The sequence below is a fragment of the Heloderma suspectum genome, chromosome 1, assembly GCF_057233095.1.
Source record: "Heloderma suspectum isolate Gila_16-S chromosome 1, 16-S_ref, whole genome shotgun sequence".
Classification (NCBI taxonomy): domain Eukaryota; kingdom Metazoa; phylum Chordata; class Lepidosauria; order Squamata; family Helodermatidae; genus Heloderma; species Heloderma suspectum.
In genome coordinates, this window is record NC_139458.1 from 109072439 (window position 1) to 109088884 (window position 16446).

Here is a 16446-nt window from a genome sequence, read left to right on the forward strand (position 1 = left end):
CTAAGCTGCCCTGCTAGTCCTCTCAGACCCAGCAAAACCAAGGCATAGTTGGGGGTTAGAGACAAAATGTAGCCCATCTGCCATGTAACAATGAGCTTTTCTACATGAGGCATTTATTGTGCATTTGTCTTTCCCTACTCATGGTTGTTTATGTGTTCTTTAGATGATATTGTGACCATCCAGTTTTTCAATAGCACTTTTAGCCATTTTCATTCTTTTAGAGTAAGAAAAATGCTGTGCTATTTGTGAAAGTGAAAGACAATGCTTTTTCCACTTGTGTAATTGCACTATTCTCCTACACCATAGTGCCACCTAGAGGTTGTATAGTGGAAAAGCAAGAAAGGAAATGCTTTTCATGTAGTGCCCAGACCTCAATTCTGCAATGAAACTAAAAGTAGATGTAGTGGATTAACAGCCTCGTGTAGAAAAGCTCAATGATCAATCCTACTTTCAGCAGGTAGGAGCAGCTGGCAACAGCCTCTTGCAAGGATCTGCAGTCCTATGGCACTGTATTCCCAGGCTGGGTTCTATTGCGACTACCAGAACCAGCAGTGACTGTTCCAGCTGTACAATTGCACAGTGTGATCTTCTGACCCCAGGTATACTTGAGGTTTGTCTGAGATCCATTTCCTGCATTGGTGATGGGGACAGGTGCTGTGCAGCCCTTTGGGAGATCAGGCCCCAGGTTTTTTAGTTAGTTGGTTCAAAGAAAAAAAAGATTGAAAATAGTATTAAAATGGCAAACAGAGGCTGAATAAGGAAGCAGGTGGTTCCAGGGTCATGGGAGTTACAGTCACTGGATCTTCCCAATGAAATATGAAAAGATGGCTTTAATACTGATATCTATTCTTACATTACTCTGATGGAGTGCCCCTTTATGGACTTTTAAAGGATTTGAACTATAGTGTTTGAGATGAAAACCACAGGAACCACAAGAACACTAAACTACTTTTAGGGCACAATCCTATGCATGTTTAGACTGAAAACAGTCCTGCAACTCCCAGCATTCCTGAGCCAGCATGGCGCCTGCGGAATGCTGGGAGCTGTAGGACATTTTTCTGTATAAACATGCATAGGATTGCACCCTTAGTGTGGCTCCTAAAAAGTTGAAGCCTTTAAATTTTTGGAGCTGGCATCCTGCTATCTTTTTCTGTTACGATGTTCTGAACAAATGTTAGAGAAATGCAAATACAGGGGTGCTCCCCTTTCTCCCTCACTTTCTCTCCCCACCTTAATATTTATATTCCACCTGCTGACTGTGCTTGTCAGGGTGTCTTAGGGTGTAATCCTATGCATGTTTCGACAGGAAAGAGTCTTACAATTCCCAGCATTTCCCAGTCAGCAGGGGAATATTAAAAAAATTAAAAATTAAAAAACAAAACAAACATCAATATTAAACCAAAATCAAAACAATAACTTTCAGCAGATTGCAAACAGAACCAGAACTGATTGACCTGCTAATCAGTTAGACACCATTAAAATCTTTGGTGATAATGCATTGTTTATCTGGAGCCTGAAAATCATCACAGTAGATGCCAGATGAATGGATAATGGGAAGGAGTCAACAGATGGATTGGACAAAGAAGGCATTATCCCTGGTAGCCACCCACCTCATGTTCGAAAGTGGAGGCATCTAGAGTTGGGCCTCCAACAAATATTAATGGTTGAACAGATTGATATGGAAGTTGGAGATCTTTGAAATACCCATTCTCACCTTGTTTAGGTTATATTGGGTAATTGTACTTTGAATTGTACCTGGAAACAAACTGGAAGCTGGCAAGATATGCTACCTCCTATTTCTACTAGTCAACAAATACTAGTCAACAGTTAGCCTCTGTATCCTAAGCAGTCTTTGTGGGCAGCTTTGCATACAATGTGTTGCAGTAATCTAACTTGGACATAAAGAACTGAACCCAGATCACATTTTGTAATAAGGACTAAGCTGGTTAAAGGCACTTCATCCACAGATGACACTCAGGGCCCATCTGAAAGGCTAGATCTAATGGCACCCTTTAGCTGTGGACCTGATCCTTTACAGGGAATGAAATCCCATCCAGAACAGGTTGTGTACCTCAGTTCTTGGCCAACCTTACTACAACATATACCTATGTATGTCTTACCTGGAGTGAGCTTCAGTTTATTAGCCCCCACTGTCCAACACATTACTCACTCTACCAGTTCTTCTACCAACCTCACTTAGATTTCAGTGAAAAAGAGATGTAAAGATGTGTGTCATCATTCAATATACTGATGGCACCTCAAATCCCCAAATGAACTAATCTAATCATCCCTGTTGCCCTTACATTATCAGTTTGTGTCACTTCAAAAGAATTCTAGGGAAACTAGCTCTCCAATTCAGCTGGATGTGCAGATATCCACGTATTTTGGAGAAGTTATCCATATATCCCATGTTGCATTTATATCACAAAGGGGAATTCTTCTCATTAATTCCTCCAGAGATCAGAACCATTGTTACTTGTCCAATAGAGATATTTGGCTATGTCTTTTCCGATTATCAAACACATCAGTGACACATAAGCATTTAGGGAGGAGTTGAAGTCTTTGAATGTTTCCTTCTGCTCACTTATGACTGCTTTTAAGGACATGTGCTATTTATTTATTTCATTTCTATAATGCTGAATAGCCAAAGCTCTCTGGCCAGTTCACAAAAATTAAAACCAAAGAGCACACAATAAAACAGTATGCAATATATATAACATTAAAACCACAGTATAACAATACAACCAGAATAAAACCAGAATAAAACCTAGCAGCAGTGCAGGGATTTAAAATAGAGATTTAAAACAGCAAAGCTAAAAGCTTAGAAAGTTAAAATGCTAAAATGCCTGGGAAAAGAAAAAGGTCTTCACCTGGACTGGAAAGAATACAGTGTAGGTGCCAGGCGAACCCCACTAGGGAGCTCATTCCACAGCTGGGGTGCCACAGCAGAGAAAGCCCTCCTCCTAGTAGCCACCCGCCTCGCTTCCTTTGGCAGGGGCTGATGGAGAAGGGCTGCTGAGGATGATCTTAAGGCCCAGGCAGGCACATATGGGAGGAGGCGATCCTTCAGATAACCTGCCCCCAAGCTGTTAAGGGCTTTGAATGTTAATACCAGCACTTTGAATTGGGCCTGGAAATGGACTGGCAGCCAGTGTGGCTGGAAGAGTACTGGCATAATATGAGCTCGCTGGCCAGACCTTGTTATTTCTGGACTGTTTTCAAAGGTAGCCCCATTTATAATGCATTGCAGTAATCCAGATGAGAAGTTATCAGAGCATGGATAACTGTAGCTAGGCTATCTCTGTCCAGATAAGGGCATAGTTGGTATAGCAGCCTAAGCTGATAAAAAGTGCTCTGTGCCACTGAGTTCACCTGTGCCTCAAGTGACAGTTCTGGATCCAAGAGCACCCCCAAACTATGAATCTGATCCTTTAGGGAGAGTGCAACCCCCCCAAGAACAGGTTGAATATCACCTAGCCGGGCAGATGAACCACCCACTAACAGTACCTCCGTCTTGTCTGGATTGAGTTTCAGTTTATTGGCCCTCATCCAGTCCATTACCGTGCCCAGGCCCTGATTCAGAACAGCCACTGCCTCACCTGGGTCTGATGAGAAAGAGGTAGAGCTGGCCTTTAATTGTTAGCATCCTCCGGGTCCAGGTTAGGCCTTTTCAGAAGTGGTCTGCTTACTGCTTCTTTTAAAGCGGCCGGCACCACTCCCTCTCTCAAGGAGGAATTTACAACCTCCTGGAACCAGCCGGACATCCCCTCCTTGTGTGATTTAATAAGCCATGAAGAGCAAGGGTCAAGCACACAAGTGGTCGATCGGACTGGGACAAGCTGCATCCCTGCTATGTTTAAAATCTTCCTGCTTTTAGTAGATGCCTGGCTTAGCTGCCTGTGTGGAATCTGTAGAGCTTATTTTCCTTTCCCATGGCTTTTTCCCTAGGAAAGAAACTCTTGGCTCCCTGAGATGATATACCTAAGCCTTCACAGTAGCAGTGTACTGCACTTGCATAATAACCTTTAAATCACAATCTATTAGATGTGCTGCACTGCTATACTTCTGTGCGGGTGTTGTAAAATGTCTTTAATTGGGTTTGGAACAGATAGTGATTATGGCTTGTGTAAACATGCCATGCTTTTTTGCAGCCAACAAAGCAATTTTGCTATTGCAATCTCTACCACCAGCTTTTTTGATATCACCTCTAGGCATTGGGGATATGTTTCCCACAGCTGTCCTGGTGGCTTGGAGACAGCAGGCAAATTCTGCTCCATTGCACCCATGCTATGTCATTAATGGCAGTGAGTTGCAAGGGCAGCAGTTGGCATTAACAAGCAGTTGTGATTGTACACAGCAGGTGTTTCTGTTTCTGGGCTGAGGTCCAACCATAGCATGGAATTGACCTACCACGGTATGCTAACTTTACCATAAGGGAAAGTACCTGTGCAGGCTTGTCCTCTAGATTTTTAGGCCTAGATTTAATCTTGAGTTTTGGTGGATATTTCAGTAATCATATGCAGAAGATATATCTCAAAGCAGCAGTGGTGTGGAATGAAGCTCTCCCACCCACCCAAATTTTCTAAGTGTCTGTTACTGTGTGAGCCCTTAGAGATGAAATCTCCAGTAACAGTGGGGAGGCACCTAAACCAGACCCCTCACTGCCTCGGACCCCATGTCTTATCCATACAAATCCCAGGAGGTGCCACTGCCCCTGACTCTGAGGAGTGAACCTCAGACTCCTCTAGTGAACAGGGAGGCCATGAGGGGCAGTCCCCAACTGGCTCCTGCAACCTTCATTCCCCAGGAGCAGCCGATGCCTGCAGCAAAAGGCCACTGGCCCTTTAACAGCCAGATGCAGCACCTGGGAGTTTCCAGAAAGACTCTCCTGGCCTGATTATAAAAGCCTGCCAGTTGCTCCCAGGCACTGCTATGGTAGCTTGTCAGTTCTATAGCTCCGGGATTGCTGACCAGGCCCTAGTTCTGAATGTGATTCAGCCACGTTTCCCACACTGTGCTTCCTTACCTGAGCTGTTGCCCCAGACCGATGATGGATTCCCCGATGGAGCTTTGCTTTTCCAAGGTAATAGTGCACAGCAGCCTTCCTGAGCATCCAGATGTTTTGGACTGCAACTCCCTGGATTCCTACCATTGGCTATGCTGGCTGGGGCTGATAGGAGTTGAAGTCCAAAAATCTGGTGAGCACCAGGTTGGGGAAGGCTACTCCACAGGGTATTAGAATTCCAGTGCCAGCACAACAGGGCCTTGTTCCCTTTGTCTACCGATGAGGCCCTTCCCCACTTCCTTTCTATCTTCAATGGGGTGGTCATTACGAAGTGCCAAAAAAGAGGAAATGCATCACCAAAAAAGGGGACAAAGGAAGACCCTGATTTGCATAAAAAATGTACTTATGTTAATTTATATGTACAGGTGCGAATTTAGAAATAATTATTTTAATTTTACTGGAAATACAGTATACCTCAGCATAGTGTGGAAGACTGTGACCGGGTGACCTGTGAGCCTGTCTCTTCAGTCTGCTGGCCAGGTGCTAACTGTTGATGGGCTGTAAGTTCTTATGGTTCTTTATCTTTAAATCAGAGGATAGCCCTTCAGATGGAGGATAACTTCAAATAGAGGACTACCCTCTGTAAAATAGGGCAGCTGGCCACTCTAACATGGCATCTACTGCTTGGATTCTCCAACTAGCCTCTATGTTTCTTAGCCATGCCACATAAATGGCTTTTTAATAGCATTATTCAGGAAAGGAGTGAAGAGCAAGCCATGGGCCTGCAGCAGGGGGAGAAGAGCTGGTCATGACCGTGCCAGATCCAATGGGCTATCCCTGGATCTCTTGGTTAGATGCAGTGCTGTACCCAGCAAAGAGAAAAGAAGCAAGGGAGACATACCTGATTTGCCTAAAATAGGTCCTCAGCTTGGCTGCTGCACATAGGTAATGCTTTGTTCAGTGGCAGCGCTGAAGAGTGACAACATGTTAAAGGAGCTGGGGAAATTGCCTGGGGTCAAAAAGACATGAGTGGGAACCAGGTGAGCCTCTCTGTGGAGAGCACTCCAAAGACAGGGTGCTACGGTAGAAAAGACTGTCTGGTCAGCACCCACTTCACCTCAGAAGGTGAGGGCACCTGAAGAAAGGCCTCTGGAGATGACCTCAGCTTACTCAGGTTCATGTGGGAGCAGGCAGGTACCTGGGTCCCAAGATGTACAGGGTTTTAAAGGTAAGCGCCAGGACTTGGAATTGTCATAGATGGACTGTTGACATTGATTCTTTTGAGTCAGCCCAAGATATTTTGCTGCCGGAAGCAGAGTCCAAATGCCCCCCTCCCCCACTGCTAGAAAAGGTTTTGTGGCATCACCCCCTCCTCATGGTGCCACCTTGCTTCAGAGCAGGGCAAGCCCCGCAAATGGACAGCTAGCTGCTGCTCTAGAACTGGCAAGCGGCTCGTGCAAAATACTGCTGATGCTACCAAGCGCCGTTTCCATGAGGTCTTTCAACTAAGCCCTGCTAATCTCAAACCAGATCCAGCATTTGACAGTGTTTGTGTTTTACCTGCTTGAAGAGGGTTTTGTTAAATCTTACGAACATTCTTTTTTCCAAAAAAGAGAGGAAAAAATGTGCTCATTTTTGAAGGAAGGTTATTTGTTTATGAAACTTGGAGTGGAAATTTGTACACTGAACATCACCAACTATCATTGTTTCTGAGCCCTGTCATTAAAAAAAAACACATCCCTGCACTTTGCACCTTCACTGTGTGTTTTAAATATTTACTTGCTCCTTAGAAAGTTTTCTAATATGCTGGTTATTTTCAGCTTGCTTCACATTCTGTTTTTCCGTCTATTGCCCTTGCATTTCAGGGATAACGCACATCCTTTATTCATGTCCAAAGCTCTATCTGCCCTAGACCTCTGCAAGAATGGGTTGGAGAGCTCTCCCGAGCATTTTTCTCTGGCAACAGAATGTCACCACCAGGATGGAATCCTATGCACATGTTCTTGAAAGTCTCAAGCCCTATGCAGGCATTCAGTCTCCTGAAACGAGGACTAAAAGGGTGGTGTGGTGAGGTCGCACACAGAAGCCCTGCTCCCAACTTCTTCATCCCCGCCTGCTTAGTCCCTCATCTTCCTGTTTTTTTGGCTTATTTATTTGTTACATTTGTATCCTGCTTTTCTCGCAAGGAGCCCAAGGTGGTTTACATGGACCTCCTCCTCTCCATTTTATCATCTCAACAACCCTGTGAGGTAGGTTAGGCCGAGAGTCTGTGACGGCCTTAAAGTCACCCAATGAGCTTCTTGCCTGAGCGGGGACTAGAACTTGGATCTTCCGAGTTCCAATCCAGAAATCTAACCGCTGCACCACACTGGCTCTCATGTTGATGGGGAAGGTCTGAACAGGGCTTCTACTCACATTGTTTGCATGATTGCATGGAGGCTTCTACTCACATTCAAACAAATGTGAGCTAAAGCTCTCCTCACATCTCAGGGCTCAATATGGGAAGGCTGGATACTGTGTGAGCAGGGAAAGTGATGTGGGGAGGGGGGGTAGTACTTCCATGTGCAGTCTCACCCCCACCCTTTTTAGCTTTCACCTGAGCAGGCGGAATGCCTGCATAGGGTTCCATAGAACTCAGGGTGATCTACATCTGTGTAGAACTAAATCGGATAAAGCTGCAAGTTAGGATGCTGACATCTGCTTGCCTTCTTTCAAGTGAGTTGATTTCCCCCCATTTGTCTCTCCCTTTGATCATCCTGGCCGAAGAATTTTGGAAAAATTAAGACATAGTGTCTCTTTCCCTTTCAGTTATCTCAGCGTTGATGGCAAAGAACTGAACATTTTCCTTTCTATTTAAAAATGCATGGAGATAGTCTCTCATTTGGTTTATCTTTGCAAGGTCTTTCTCTTGGTTTTCCCGGCAGGTTTTTCCTTGGTTGGTCCCGGCAGGAGAAGAACTTTCGCGGCCGGAGAGGCGGGGTGCTCCCCCCCGGCCAGAATTTCGGCGGGGAGGGACGGGGCGCCTCCCCCCTGCCCAGAATTTTGGGGGGAGGGGCTAAACCACATTGCTACAGTTTCTCCCTGGGCATGCATGGATTTTTCAGAGCAGCGAAGCTCCCTACAGGTTGTTGTTCAGTCGTTCAGTCGTGTCCGACTCTTCGTGACCCCATGGACCATAGCATGCCAGGACTTCCTGTCCTCCACTCTCTCCCGGAGTGTGCTCAAGTTTACATTCATTGCATCGGTGACGCTATCTAGCCATCTCATCTTTTGCCTTCAATCTTTCCCAGCATCAGAGTCTTTTTCAGTGAGTTTTCTCTTCACATTAGGTGGCCAAAATATTTGAGCTTCAGCTTCAGTATCTGTCCTTCCAGTGAGCAGTCAGGGTTGATTTCCTTTAGGATGGACTGATTTGACCTCCTTGCAGTCCAGGGGACTTGTAAGTAGGGATGTCGGAGAATTTCTCCACGAATCGGCCGCCGCCATTTGCTACGGCTGCCGCCATTTGCGTCCCGGCAGGAGAAGAACTTTCGCGGCTGGAGAGGCAGGGTGCTCCCCCCGGCCAGAATTTCAGCGGGGAGGGATGAGGCACCTCCCCCCCTGCCAGAATTTCAGCGGGGAGGGATGGGGCACCTCCCCCCTGCCCAGAATTTTGGGGGGAGGGATGGAGCGCCTCCTCCCCACCGCGAAGCAAGCTGCAGGATGAGGTAAGGGACTTTCGTCCATCCCTACTCATAAGAGTCTTCTCCAGCACCACAGTTCGAAAGCATCAATTCTTCGGCGCTCAGCCTTCCTTATAGTCCAGCTCTCACAGCCATACATTACTACTGGGAAAACCATAGCTTTTATTAGACGGACCTTTGTCGGCAAGGTGATGTCTCTGCTTCTTACTATGCTGTCTAGGTTTGCCATAGCTTTCCTCCCAAGGAGCAAGCGTCTTTTAATTTCATGGCTACAGTCACCTTGTGCGGTGATCTTGGAGCCCAAGAAAATAAAATCTGTCACTGCTTCCATTTCTTCCCCTTCTATATACCAGGATCCCTACAGGTAGCCTCTGCTGTACTGTATTAGTACATTAGTACACCATGCTGTATTAGTACATTATGTACTGTATTAGTACATTAATGTACTGTATTAGTACATTAGTACACCATGCTGAAGATTAGGCACAGCCCTAATCTTCAGCATGGTGTGGTTTGCTGCTGTTGAATAATTAAAGGTCCACTCACTATGACAAACACTGTGTCCCTTGCCAGAGCAATGTCGTCCACCCCCAAACAAAAACAACCCCAAATTTTGCTTTAGGGGATTTAATCAGATGGATTAGTGGGAAACCTGTAGCGCTTGTTGAGGATTAGCCAGGCTCCAATCCAATTTGATAACTAGGATGCCAAAAAGATGGCTAATGACTGAAGGATGAATAGTCTGTGTTTATATGAAGTTAAATTATCTAAAATTACAGGGAACAGAGTGTTTTAATATGGGATTTAATGAACACTTGGCTTGAACGTTGGCAGATTTTATCCCCCCCTTCAAAAGTGGATTAAAGAAGGGTGAATAGAGCCAGATGGACAGCTCCAGAGACCTAGTTTGCTATCTGTTTAGCAGATGCAGCAGGAGCTGTGTGTGAACAGTGAATGTTTCTACAGTTTCTGTCCCATGTTTCAGCTGTGAGATGAAGGGAGACCAAAGGGTAGCTCAGGCTGCTTCCAGCATTTCATTTGTACCCATTTCATTAAATGCATGGGCCATGATCCAAAACATGACATCAAGGGTTTTTTAGATTTGTCTCTGACATCAGCCCCATCCTGTTGAATAGCGATGGCAGGCGATCACCCCAAAAAAGGTGCAGGCGAAGGGTTAATTTGTTCTTGGAGTTTTAAAAGCAGTTAGCAGGTGTGATAGCAACTCAAGCGTCACTCAGAGTACAGAGCTGATTAATAGCTCTAGATCTGGAAGCTGGTTCAGAAGCTTCAGCTCATGCAGAATGGAGCACCTAACTAAACGCATATTACGCCTGTGTTAAAAGAACTGCACCGGCCGCTATTAGCTACCGAGCCGTGTTCAAGGTACTGTTGTTAATGGACAAAGCCCTAAATAACTTGGGACCAGGATACCCAGCAGACCCTAAGCCAAACCCAAAGATCTTCACAGGAGGCATTGTTGGCTGTTCTGCAACCAACAGAATGTCACCATGTAACATCCTGAAAGCAGGGCCTTCTCAGTAGTGGCACCCACTCTCTGGGACACCTCCCCCATACAGTTCACAAGGCAAGAAGGACAGTGTTTTTTAAATGCCTCCTGAAAATGTACATGTTTACAAAAGCTTTCCCTGGCTTATAACTTATGATCTTGCTGCTCCTTCATTTTACTACCTCTTTTTATTCCTTCTCTTGATCTAACATGTGTTGTTGAAAGTTCAAATGTTTTAGTGTTATATTAAATATGCATTTTTAATGGAGGGAGAGAGTTTTCCCTCCAGTCTGCCTTGGAGGTCCCACCTCCAAGCCAGCCAATCAGAGCCCCGATTGACTCAACCTTCCCTCCTCAATCTGGCTTCAGGAAACCCTGCGATGGCAGTGGTGCTAACCACCTGGATTTTCCTCCCCTCCTCCAATACCCAATGTCCTCACAATCTGTGACTTCCCAGTAAGTTGGGAGCCAGCCTTAGAGAGCAATCCTATGTTCACGATGGAGCACTCCAAAATTGGAGTTCTCTGTTCCATCCTATGTCATGCTGGCAAGAGCCAGTGAGCTTCATGGCCAAGACAACCTGGATCTCCCAGTTTATAAGAATGGGAAAAGAGCCATGCTGGATCAGAGCAAGGGTCCATTTCATCCAGCATTCTGTTCAGCAGGTGTGCTAACCAGCTGTCTGTGGGAAACCCTCAAGTAGGACATGAGTGCAATAGCACTCCAGTTGTCTTCCCCAGCAATTGGTGTATATAGGTCTATTGCCTCTGACCCTGGAGGTAGCATATAGCCATCCAGACTAGAAGCCATCGATAGCCTTCTCCTCCATGAATTTGTCTAACCACCTTTAAAAGTCATCCAAATTGGTGATCATCACTACATTCTATGTAGTGAATTCCATAGTTTAGCTATGCACTATGTGAAGAAGTATTTTCTTTTATCTGTCCTGAATCTCCCACCAATCAGCTTCATGGTGGGATGACCCCAGGTTGTAGTATGGTTCATGGATGACCCCAGGCATTATGAGAGAGGGAGGAAAAAATGTCTCCCTACATACTTTTTCCACCATGCATAATTTTGTACACCTCTATCATGTCTCCCTTTGCTTGCCTTGTTTTGTAAGCTAAACAATACCAGACACTGTACCCTTTCCTCATAGGGGAGTTGCTCCAGCCCTTTGATCATTGTAGTTGTCTTTTCTGCAAGAAAATTACAAAAGTTAAGAAAATTAACGTCTTGGTTACATGAACATAATTTGGAAACTTCTTCATGGTCATATTATTAGTACAGAATGCAACATAAATGTAAGAGTAACTAAAACAATTGCAATTGACAAAGCTGGCGCTACAAATGTAGTGAGCAAGAGAGCAAATTGAGCTTCTAGCATTGTTATTTGGATAATATGAATCCTTATTACCCTCCTGCACTCTACTTGCATTTCAAAGCTGAACTAAAACATGCTAACATTTCTGACTTCCCCTTGACTTTCTCCTGCACTTGAATGTAAAAAGCTATGCTAAAGTATTACTAAGTTCCTCTAGGGATGTGAAGAATTAAACTTGCCACCTATGTAGTTAAATGTAGAAGCTAGAGTAGGGATATCAGAGGAATCTGTTTGGGAGGGGGTACTGCTTGGCGAGTTTTCGCCAGCTCAGCCCCTGGACTCCAGCTTGTGCAAGTCTGAGCTTGCCCAACTTGTCACGTGACGAGTTGGGCCAGCCCGTGGTTTTCCACTGTTTAAAATATATATGCACATCATGATTTGTGCAAAATCATGGGTATAGTTATACCTGCTATTTTGTGCAAATCGGGACTCGCACATATAAAAAGAAACATTTTAAATTCCTGAGTTTTGGGAACTGACCCACTGCTCGGCTCGCAAATGCGCCCCGAGTTGAAGGTGCTGCAGGGATCTGTCGAGCCAAAAGTGAACAGGATTTTCCCATGACGGCCATTCCTAAGCTACAGCAAAACAGCAACAACAACAACACAAAGTCTAAAGTCAAAATTAAGTGGTCTAAATAAAAAGAACATTTCTGGGATTAATTCCAGTACTGTGAGTTGTAGAACTGTTGCATCAACTATTATATCTTAGGTTTAAGATATACACCTTAATGCCTTTTCCCAATCATCGTTCGTGCTCATTGTTATGTCTTCCCGAAGCAACGGACTTTGAGCAAGGACAGCATCACTTTATCAGTGCAGGTGCACATATGAGCTGCTTAGCAAAGTTGTCCCCCCCGCCCCCCAGTTGGTATCTGAGCATGTGTCAGTTCTTCTGTCCATTCGCTCATATCAGCAGCTTTGGAAACACAGCTCACTGTGACCTTGCTGTTGCTGTGAAAAAGCTGTTTGCAGCTGCATTGTTCTTCTTCTTTAAAAGCCAGTCTTTTAAATCCTGGCTTTTATTAATTAGCATAAAACCACAATTTCAGGGTCTTCTTGGCCAGGGGAGATGGGTCTGGAATATAAGTTTGGAGTCTTTTAAATATGAGTCTAGGGTCTTTTAGGGGATTTTCTTGTAGGTCTCTCCAAAACCATCATTCAGAACATTCAACCATTCCAGATCAAATTAGCCACCTGCAGTTTTAAGTAGCCTCTTCAGTCTTTTGTTAGCAACATTATTTATGGCGCAATCCTATGGAGATAGGCAACTGCCTCTGAACTCAGAGGCAACCACCTATCCAATGCAGGGCAGAAGCAGCGTGGAGGGGATCTTCCCCTCCATGCTTCAACCACCCTGGTTTGCGGCTAGACAGCAGATTTCAGCTGTCTAGCTGCGGGAAGTCAGAGCGGGGGTGGGGCGGTGGATGCCAGACGACGCATCGGAAGCATCGGAAAGGTACTTCTGCCCGCCCCGCCCCCAGGAATACCCCATTTTCGCTGCTCTGTGCTGCTCTTATGAGCGTGGAGTGCGGGGCCAACCTGTGCTGCCTATGAGGCAGCGCGGCAGGTGGTGGAGGTCGGTTCTCAGGATTGTGCCCTTAACCTTTTTCAGTGCCAGATTGACAAGAGCCAGCGCAAAATATCAAATCAAAATCGATGAGGTATGTTCCTGGTGAGCAAGCTCCACCAAAATCCTTGTTACTGTATTTTGAGCTAATTACAATTTCCAAACCATTTTCAAGGGCAGCCCAATATTACAGTAGTCTAAATGGGAAGTTACCGGACCATGATCACTGTTGCAAAATAATCCTTCTTCTCGTAGTCTATGCAAGGTCTCGTGCCTTTCCTGTTCTGTTTCCACATTCACAGATCAGCAAAAACAACACAACTTACTGTTAAATGTATCCATTTATTTAGTGCTTTTTAAGAATTTATAGACCACCTCTCAGGTATGCAGCCTCCAAATGTTGTTTGCAAAGTATAAAAAATGACAGTATTTAATAAGGAGTTATACACTATAACAAAATAAGAATATAAAAATGCAGAACTCACTTTGTACAGAAAAAAGTGTTCAAAATGTCTATGCACATTTTGGCATTTCTCAATTTTAAATAGCCCCCCCAATAAATAGATTTTAAATACAACAAAAAAACAATAGCAATAATCGCACCATAATTGTAGGAATGAAAAAAAATGCAAAGACCCATGTTCTAATCCATGGGACTATGAAGACGGAGAGCTGTGTACTCTGTACTGCGCTCAGGGCTGTTCAGAATAGGTAGCCACTTTATTTATAAATTGCACTCACTGCCCAAAGGCACCTGAGGCAATGTACAAGTTTTATAAAAAACATCTATAAAATACAGATCTAATAAAAATATTAATGGCAAGAGAAGCAGCAGCTGAACAATAACACACACCTTCTGATCAGCTTCTGACAAAACGTTTTAAAAACAATCTAGGTTTTACTTGTTGCTGGCAGAATTGGGGATGGAGCTGGGTGGAAGGATCTCCTTTGGGAGAGTGTTCCATAGTGTGGGGGCAGAAAGCAAGAAAGCTCTGCTCCTTACTCTCCTTGTTTTTACTTGGCTGAGTGGTGGAGCCGTGCTTCAGATCTTGGGGAACGCATAGGGATCTGAAGAGGATGATGTGTGTGGACATGCCGTAGGCTAGCGCTGGGAGCCTGCTGTGTCTTTCTTCTGAGCAGCAGCTCTGCTCCACATCTACGACAGCTGAGCTACAGAAGCTCTGTCTGTCAAAAGCATAAGTAAAGAGCAGAGCTACAGGCTGGATGCTAGATCCATGCTGGTGAAGGGGTATCTGTTTATTCCTTTGTTTGCCATTTCACTGCTGGCACTTTCTGTAACATCATAAGAAAAACTTGAGGCTGGACCTGCATCTAGTCTACTGTCAGGGCATTTCACCTATGCCAAGTTCCTCTTTGTACGTCACCAACAAAGGATTCTGGCCCTGGCTGAATGTGATCAGAGGCACTTGAGGCCACATCTGAAGTTGATGCGAAACTCAGGCTTTTGTTTTTTGAATGTTGTTGTGCTTGTAAGAGGAGATGGCAGGAGTATATATCCCTAGAATAATTTAGATTTGCCTACATGTGCCCCTCCACTGAGCTACAGTCCCTCCCCCTCCAACATGAAAGACCTTTTTGTCTTTAAACACATTGTGTTTACTTTCATTTTTTCTATAATTTGGACCTACTTGGCTTTCTATGAAATAGGGGCGGCAGTGGTGATTGCAGGTAGCCTTGAATACACTGTACACCAGTGATTCATAATTTCATTTCTAAACAAAAATGAAACAATCTTTGGGAGGGAAGGGGAAGGAGAATGGGACTTCAATTTGCTGCCACATTTAAAATAAGTTATGGGAGAATATTTAAAGCAGCGCTGTGCACAAATGGCCTCTCAGAAGTCTCAACCCTATTGGGCAGAGAAATTGGAGGGACAATTTCACCAAATTTCTCCAGGAGGAGGAGAAATTCTCAAGAGTTTCTCACAGTTAGGGCTCATCACTGGGAGGGGTTGTAATAAAGCTGCTTTCTTTTATGAAAGGGTTTCTGGGGTTTTTTTTGTGCTGCCACAGCAAGTGGCAACAGCATCAACTGTGTTGGCAGTTTGGGCCCCCCTCCATTTTGTACCCACCCTAAAATGCAGGTGTGAGGGAGCCTGCATTGTGTCTAGTTCCAGGGAAGAACTGGAGCTAGTAGTATGCTAAAAACTGTCTAGAAAGTTTTCTTCCCCCATGAAAGAGGCTTCTATTCTTTTGCCTCATTCTCAGGGTGTTTTAGAATGTATTTTTGTGATTTTTTTAGTTTATCTAATCACAGTGGTGCGGCCAAAGGTGCTGTTTGTGTTTCCTTTCTATTACACATCTCTCCGTCGCTCTGCAGCCTCCCAGATTTGAAACTTCCTGATTTGAAAAAACTCTATGGGAAGAATGACCCCATAATGTCTTCCCCTGGGAAGCCTGGGAGGCTACAGGCTGCTAGAGAGATGATTGTACCATGACAAACAGGATACTTGCACACACTCCTCAGCCACCTCTTAAGGAAGGTAATCGCAAGAAACCCAACCCCAACCCAAAAGAATTTCTCCAAAATTTTCTTCACCACTGAATTTCTTTTCGAAAGCAATTTCTTTCTCTTAAAAAAAAAAAAAAATCAAACTGAATGAGAATGGTTAAAAAAAGTGGAAGAAATGTTCTAATGTAAAGGACATAGCAGTGTACAAGTATTCTGGTTTGTGCTTGATCCCTTTATTGGTAAGGGGGAAAACTTTCTTTACATACGGTCAGCCTTCCAAAGCAATGAACGAGCTTCCACCACTCGTCAAGACCATGACATCATAAGAATTCTCCTCTCCTTCCACAAGTAAGAAAAGGCATATCTGTGCAAGTTAATAAATTCAGGCTTAGAGACCCTGGAGCAATCTTCACCATAGGACTGCCACTGCTGTGCATATCACGTTCTCAACTGATGAAGCCAACCATGCAATAGAGGGATACAGGCATAGCTTCTGTCAACAGATGTGGTCCAAGAACAATAGTGATGACCATTGAAAGTAGAGAGGAGACACTTCATGGCTCAAATAATTCTGACAGCAATTCACTTCTCCATATAGGGATTGTTGGGGTGTACTTTGATGTTACAAAAAATATGCCCCCTTTCTAGTTCTTAGTTCAGTCTGTAGTCCCTATTTATTTATTGCAATTTTTTTTAACCTAGCCTATATCAAAAAAATTCAGGAAGGGATACAATCGATAAAAACAGTTTGACATAAAACTGTAAAGCAGAAACCATAAAACATAAAGCAGATCCCCCCCACACACAATCCAGTACAAATCAG